This window comes from Carlito syrichta, unplaced genomic scaffold (assembly GCF_000164805.1).
Source record: "Carlito syrichta isolate Samal-C Ts95f unplaced genomic scaffold, Tarsius_syrichta-2.0.1 Scaffold303144, whole genome shotgun sequence".
NCBI lineage: Eukaryota > Metazoa > Chordata > Mammalia > Primates > Tarsiidae > Carlito > Carlito syrichta.
The window spans coordinates 129,425-137,872 of record NW_007247240.1 but is presented as its reverse complement, the minus strand read 5'-3'; the positions used below and the strand labels follow the sequence as shown (position 1 = coordinate 137,872).

At 36.7% G+C, this 8,448-nt stretch overlaps 1 pseudogene; it reads right to left on the bottom strand.

The window, feature by feature from the left end:
* Positions 1-424: 424 nt before the first annotated feature.
* Positions 425-8,448, bottom strand: part of LOC103260221 — a 14,226-nt pseudogene continuing 6,202 nt past the window's right edge.

Genomic DNA, 8,448 nt, shown 5'->3' with positions numbered 1-8,448 from the left:
TTACTAATCGACAGAATTCATTTAATTTAAATATGTGTGTACATCTATATGACGTTTTTATTAAGATAACTTAGGCATGCTTTATGAATTCTTTTGTTGCTCAACACTGTCCTCTGGTTTGGTCATCTATATATTTGCCATCATCTTTCCAATCTGATGATGATGACTACAACGATAAATAACACTTGATGACTCTTGTGTTCAGTACATATATGCTCTTAAGAGGCAGTGTGGTTTAATAGAAAGTGAATAGACTTTAGTAACAACCAGGTTTAACTTTGAATTTTGGCTCCCCTGCCTATTACCTGCATGATTTTGGCCAAGTCATGTCTTCTTTGAGTCTCAGTTTTCTCCTCTCTAACACAATGCAATTGAAACTGGCCTATGAGCATTGTTTGAGAATCACATGAGATAATGCAGATAAAACACTCTGTAGACTAGCTGGTGTTCTGTGAATGCTAGTTTCTTTCCTTTCTCAAGAATGCTTGTCAGATGAAGTATCTAGTATTATAGTTTGGTGAATGTCTGAGTAATACATTTGCAGCTGAAAATCCCACGAGAAGTGTTTGGAGTAGCAGAAAAGCTACTCCACAGAGATGCACTGTGGAGCTAGAAGGCAGAGTAACCTGTCTGTTACCATTTGTGCCTTGCATAAATGGAAGTGGCAAAATTCATACTCTAACAAAGTATTCAATGTTAGAGGTAGGAAGTAGAATTAGCTTATTTCTCTAAACTACAGAAAATATAAGGCATCATTTAAAATAGTGTTTTGTATTCCTTTTCTTTACAATACCTTTTATTTGTAAAACATCTTTCTAAACTGAAAAAGAAAATCCCACCAAGACCTAGTAATATCTGTTTAGAAAGCAATCTCACTGTAGTCCCACCAACTCATAATGAAAATGTTGGAAGTCCTGAATGTAATTTAAATTTACAACCATTAGATGACAGGCTTATTTAGGTGACTACGCAGAGGCTTCATGACACTGTTATAACTATAGCTCTGTGATTATCTATCTATCTATCTATCTATCTATCTATCTATCTATCTATCTATCCATCTATATATCTCTCTCTTTTTTTCTTTTCTTTCTTTTTTTTGGTAGGGGGAGTATTTTCCTGTGAAGAACACTGAGTGACTTGGATCATCAAAATTTGGCTTCAACAGAATAGGAAATGCAAAGCAACTGTTCTTAACTTATCACAATAGGATCTTAAATACTCTACATATAAATATCAAACTGGTGTTGGAAAACCAAGGTACTACATCTTTTTTTCTTATTCTTTCACTTTTTCATTCTCTGTTAGCCAACACCCACCATTAAAAAAACAAAATAAAAGAATCAAAGGGAGGCCCAAACTTTACCTGTCTGATAACCACTTGTATACTTAATCCTGAATTGTATGCCACATCTTTAACATTAAAAAAAAATAATAAAAAAACAAAAACATAAAATCTACCTCTTTCCAGAATGAAGCAGTTCAAATCCTTCATTTATTTTTTCAAAAGGTAGGACATTGGTTATTAATGCATCCAATGAATATTTCTTAGTCATAAGATCAGTCACAAGTTTGGGGACAGAATTTTTACTCTTATAGCCTGAAAAGAAGACAATATCATTGTTAGATTCAGCCAGAGGTAAGTAGAAGAACTGGAGAGAAGACATGTCAAATAAAATTACAATGAAAGTTTATAAAAAGTGCTGCATTCCTATTATTCACAATAGCAAAAACATGGAACTAACCATGCTGCCCATTGAAAGTGGACTAGATTTTTAAAAATCTGGTACATATACACAATGAAATATCATGCAGCCACAAAGACAGACATAATTATGGACTTTGCAACCCTTGGATGAATTTAGAGTCTATCATACTCAGTGATCTATCACAGAAACAAAAAACTGAGTACCACATGCTCTTACTTATAAGCGGACCCTGAAAGTTTATCATACAACTGTAAGAAAGGGATTGGCAATAGCAGGGTGCTGCCAGAGGAAGGCAAGGAGTGTGGGGGGTGGGCACATAACATCAATAAGGGTACCTAATCGCAAACCAGGAAAAGCAGGAACCAAAGGGAGGCCTAACTTTACCTGCATGACCACTTATCTACCTAATCCTGAATTGTATCCCACATCTTTAAAATAACAAAATAATTAAAAAGGGCTGTATTCCACAGACAACAATAATGGTAAGAGATAGCGTGTTTTGATATAATTTTTCAGTGCTTTGTCTTGTTAAAAAATCTCCCCAGATGAACAAGGGTTCTTAGTTATTAGTTCTCTCACAGGTAAATTATAGAACTGATGATTACGTCCACAGTTAAGGAACACATTTAGCAGATATCTAAATTTGGATATAGAGATGAATTATTGTTAACTATTTCCTGTGCCCTACTGGAAATCTTTTTACCTTATGCTATCACAGGTATAAAAAGAGGTGGTGCTGAAAGTTCCCAGTTAATGATGACATGAACAAAAGTCTCTGTGGGACCTTCTGTTTGCATTAATTCTACATCCAGTTGATTTGGAGTCCATAGATTCAGCCGGAATTTTAATTTATTTTTGGTCATGTTGCTTTTTCAAAACCTGGTCTTGTCCCTTATAAAAGGGGAGATATATTGAGGTTCATTTGAATGTGCCCCTTGAGCTTAACTACATAACCACCGAAAATGGCTCCTTTCCAGGTGCGTCCAGTCAGGAGCAGCATAGGGTTCACTGATAAGCTTTGGGAATCAGGAGGTACCCCAACAATGACGCTTGTGCCACAGGCCTCATGACAACATAACAGGGCAGTCATCTGGAATAAAAGCAATATTTAGCATCCTTCAAGTAGACTCTCTGATAGTTCCTACTCATAGAGAACAGTATTGTGTAATGGTGACTTAATTAGATTCTGATTACATGGAGGGAAGAGATGATGTCTATTGCTTCTTCATTTTCTTTTATGTCTAGGATAGTGCTGTGGATTTAGAAACTTCTCATAAAATATTTTTTAATAAAAGAATTAACGAGTAAATTTGTGTTAACTGAATTCTTTTTATGAAATAATAAAGAGGCAAAAAATATATAAAGTCTGGTTCCTTAAATAAGGATATTATTTCATTATCACATGATTGTCCGGCAATGTCTAAGTTTGTTCATTCATTTTTCATTGATTTATAAGTTGCTATTTTGAACTCAGTACTTTGAACCAGATCTATTGATGGTGAACAAGATAGAATGATTATATCATCAAAATTTGTCTCTTGTCCACTTGATTGTCTCCTTTTAAGGAATTCTTATTTAACTGTCCGTTTCTAAACTTGACATTTTAAAAATGTTTTTGCCTCCCAAAGTGTATATTGAATTACATCTATTATTTTGGAACACGAAAAGACAGTACAGAAAGACAGTCCTCCCTCTTGTCAGGTTTTGAACAAGTTATGTAGAAAGAAAATGGTTTAGAACACCCAGCATATAATAATTAGTCCTACGATTTTAGTTTCTGAATTTTAAAAAGGATATCCTTAGAACATGTAGCTACCAGACATCTAGTATCTTCAAATCAGTTGATAATCCAGTACCACATGAGAAAATGGGGGAAAAAATTATAGAAGTAGAGCATAGAGGAAGGCCCTAGCTTGTGAAAGGTTGGATTCTGTCGAAAACTTTGCATGTCTATGGAGTATTGTCCCAGGTCAAGGCTGCAGAGAGCCTCATTATCAGGGTACTGCTCCCTGTTACCCACACTCCTGGATGTATTGAGCAACCTCAGCCATGGGCACTTGTCAGGTTCTGGGCACTTGTTAAGTATGATTCTTGAAAATTCTGAGTAGGTGAAATAGAGCTGGAGATGTGCTTCCCATTACAATAGGTGCTATTAGTATTTATTTAAAAGTAATACCATGTCTAGTCCAAAGATGCCGTGAGCACTGCCAGGTTGGAAATAGTATTTCATATCAACAATGTCATCCACATTTGTTAAGCACTTACCACATGACAGGTAGCATTGTGTGAAGTATTTTACATGTATTATTCTTGAGATCCATAAACGATACCATGAGATATGTAGCTGTTACATATTGGGGCAATAAAATCTGTTGACTTTTGAAAGTATTCAATTCAACATATAGATATTAGGGTACAGGCTGTGTACCATGCACTGTGATGTTTCTCTGGTAAAGTATAAGAATGTGCTAATGTGTTAAAGGTCACTGTCCTTAGGGCCTGTTTTTGGTTAATAAAATAATACTTGACCTAAAATTACTCATTACTTTTGGCCAAAAATGACATGTGATAAAAAATTAGAACTTATTAAAACAATTGTTAAATCGTTTTTGTTAAGATGGGGAAAAATAAAACTTGCCAATCTGAGAACAGAATTTATATTACTTATATTTAGTTGAATTAGAATGTTTTACTCAAAATTAATAATTTAAATCTGTAACTCAACTAAAAAACAAATCTCTTCCCCTTTCTAAAGAAAAAATATGACTCGAGACAGGTTTTTCTCATAACAATAAATTAAAGAAACAAGGTAACAAGAACTGGGAAACTGCATTATTTAAAAATTATCCTTTATATGTGCTATTTCTGTTCCTCTGACTGAAAGCATCCTCCAGAAATTCCAACACACTCTGTAGTACATACCATAGTGTCAAGTTGGCCAATGACTTCAAATGAAAAATCCATACCTCCATCACTCATTTTCCAGAGCACCTCCTGGATGAGTTTCTTGTAGTCTTGAGGGTTGATGCATTCAGTGGCACCCAGCTCTTTGACCTTTGCAAATTTGTCTTTGTTAATGTTCACTGCAATGATTCTGGATGCACCCGCTACTTTACAGCCCATGATAAGAGATAGGCCGACTCCTCCCAGGCCAAACACAGCACAGGTAGAGCCCTTGGTGACCTGTTTTTTCAGAAAATGTAAAAAATGGATGCAGTCATGATTGTTAGAAGTACTTAAGCTTTATAGCGTGCCATGCCTTGTCCATTATCAAGAGCGACTCAGACTCTTTGGTTCAGTGGTTTTCAAACTTTTGTGTGTATTAGACTAACCTGGGGAGCTTTAAACAAATCCAGTGTCCAGGTCAAGCGCATGCTTCCTAAGTCAGAATCTGTGGAGGTGGAACCCAGTCCCCAGGTGACTGGGAACCAGGGATCTGGATGATCTTGAATTCAAAATGTCAGTGACTGCAATCTTGAAGGCAATCTCAATGGCTGAAAAACACTGGTAGCTACATCCAGTATCTTATACATACACAAAAGCAATTTTTGAAAAATAAAATAAGTGGGAAGGGTCAGTTCTGAAGACTGAAAAATAAGCCAATCAAAATCTCACTAAGTCCTTGGTTTATTAACTTTCAGTAGTCATAACCGGTATATCTCTATTTCTGAAAAATATACTAATGAACAATTGTGCAAAACAAAGTTGGCCTATTTTTTTTAAGTTGGAGTCTCACTTCATTGCTCAGGTTGGAGTGCAGTGGCATGCACATGGCCTTCCCAGTGTCAACCTGCTGAACTCAGGCAATCCTTCTACCTCAGCCTTCCAAGTAGCCAGAACTACAGGTGTGTGCTACCATGCCTGGTTTGATTTATTGTAGAGATGAGGTCTTGCCAAGTTGCCCAGGCTGTTCTTGAACCCGTGGGCTCAGGCAATCCTCTCACCTCAACCTCCCAAAGTGCTGGGATTTCAGGCTTGAGCCACCATGCCCGGTTGGCCTATAAATAAAATCCATTATTATGAGTACACTCAGTCTGTGGGTAGGTGTACTTAGCCCACTTGCCAAAACAGACCAGACAACTGCACAAGGGACTAAGTGCTAAAGTCACAGAAATTTGAAAGAGGCATGCTATGAATTGTTTAAATAGGCTAGGGGCTGTTTGATAAACCTAATCTCCTGTAGTTGGCCTTCAGTGGGGGCAAAATGCTCTTGTCCCAAATAATCCTATTGTTATATTCCCTTAAGGATGTCTATTCACTCATTCATTCATTAAATGTTATTCTGTACTATGGGGTATAACACTGCTTTCTACCTTACTTAGAAAAACACAAGGTTTGTGATTGTGATTTCAAATGCTGGTAATTATCTTGTGATTAAAGATTTGGCAGGAGATTTGAGAAGGATATTCTAGTCTCAGTCTAACCAGAGTAAATTTGGGGGCAAAAATCTTTATCACTCTGGACCTCAGTTTCATAAAATGAAGGAGACTACTAGATTTTCAAACTTTGGGGATAAGGAAACTTTAAGGAATTTCTCCTTGAAGCTTACCACTTCTGAAGAAAGTGTTTGTATGTGTGTGTGTGTGTGTGTGTGTGTGTGTGTGTGTGTGTGTGTGTGTCTGTGTTTGTGACAGGGTAGTAGATGTAGCAGTTAAATCCCTTAAGGAGTAGATTAAATACAACACTGAAACTTCATTACTTTCTAAAATTCACAAAGGGACTGATCCTTAGTTTAGAGGTGTTTCAGGTAAGGCTTTGTAATCTACTATTGATTCTAACCCTGGTAGGGGGAAATACATGAACTAGATATTCCTCAATTCATTTGATTTATTTTTGCTGCTTCAGAACCTAGTAGAGGCTACTGTTCCTGATGCATATATAAGTGCTTTCTAATCGTAGAATGAGTGTCTAAATGAGTTTTTGATCCTAAAATTTAATAATCCTATGAAGAACAAGTATGGAAGAATAGTTATTAGAAATGAAACTTTCTTTTTCTTAAGTATCAATAGCTTTCCATCTGTGATAAATGGGTGAATTTTCTAGGGCATGCTCTCAATTTTTTCTGAGGCTGTGTTTATACTCATAATTAATACTCCAAATCTATGAAAAACACCCTCTGATTCTTAGGAAAAATTGCTTCCCTTTCTGTTCCTGACAGTCTGAGGGTGACTGGTTTTTATCACCCATTGTCATTCCTACCTTGGCCACTTTGACTGCAGAGCCATAACCAGTTGTAAATCCACAGCCGATGAGGCAGACCTTCTCCAATGGTGAAGCGGCATCCATTTTGGCCACTGCAATCTCATCTACAACTGTGTACTGGGAAAATGTGCTGACGCCGAGGAAGTGGTGGAGGGACTTTCTCCTGCAGGTGAACTTGGTGGTGCCATCCTGCATGACCCCTCGAGGCTTGCTCAGACTGGAGGAGTGCAATACACACAAACTAGGGCATGAGACAAGAGCATAACTCATGTGCAAATTCAATGGCTGCACAAAGAGAGGATCAGAAACCTACTCGTTTCTCAAGCAGTAGTTGCTTTCAGGGTGCTTACAAACTGCATTTTTCACACTGAGGTGTAAAGAGCGGGATGACTTTATCACCTGGAAGGAGATAAAGCAAACTCTTCTGAAACTTTTATCCAGGTTTAGTAGTGCAAGAATATAAAGCTTACATGTATAGACTAAAGGCATGAGTATTTAAAAAGTCTCCAAGAAATAGTGTCCAATCACAGTTATGACATTGTAATCAGTTTGGGTTTAAATGTGCCTGAAGATTCTCAAAGCGGAAAAGCAAATGTGGAAAACAATGTACAATGTTGAAATTATTTCCACTGTATTAACAGTTAACTTTTATTGAATGCCCTGATTTCTCCTGGGAGCTTTACACACATTATCTCATTTAATCCTCAGCCAATTTAAATCTTTAAACTTCTCACTTTAAGTGTAAACCTAAATTTTAGTTGAAAATGGACTGTGATAGTTCCACTAGATGCTGGGGAGATCTGGCATTTTGTAGGACTTTGAATTACAATAAAAATGAGAATTTTGATAACCAATTCTTGACTTCTCCAAGTGACTATGCTTATCTTTATTGCAAAGTGAATGGTGTTTTAAAAGTCTCAGCTCTTTTATGAGGAAAACTAACAAAAAAGGGACCAAGAAGAATTCAAGTAATTCCTCTAAAAGCTTTAGTCCTCAAAAATGAGTTAGGTTCCTTCTTGTAGGCTAAGAACTGACTTTCTAATGTCTTCATTTAATCCTTTGTGAATTGTCTATTTTTCCCACTATGGTGAAGGGTTTGGGGATAAAAAGTAAAGGTGTCATTTTATTATTAATTTATTTCTAACACCAGGAAATAAGAAGAGCTGAAACTCAAATTGACAGTTTATAATTTTCTGTTCAGAGTTTACCTCAGTATTTGGTAAGGGGGAGGCCAAATCACAGGCTAAAGTGATTTTTTTAGAATTAATCATAATTTTTAGTTTTAATTATCCATGCTACCTATCCCACAAGACCAAGAGAAATGATTGACCCATAACATTTTATAGGTAAAGTTTATGTGGGGATGTGGTGTATTCACCCTTTACCTCTAAAAATATTTATATTAATTGTCGAAGACCCGCTCCGACCTTGGAGGGAAGGGTTAGGACCCGCACCGGAGAATCAGGAGACGGCGAGAGGACCACTCGGAGGCAGTTCTTCTGGGAACAGTCTGATCAGGACTGAAGCCAATTTTATT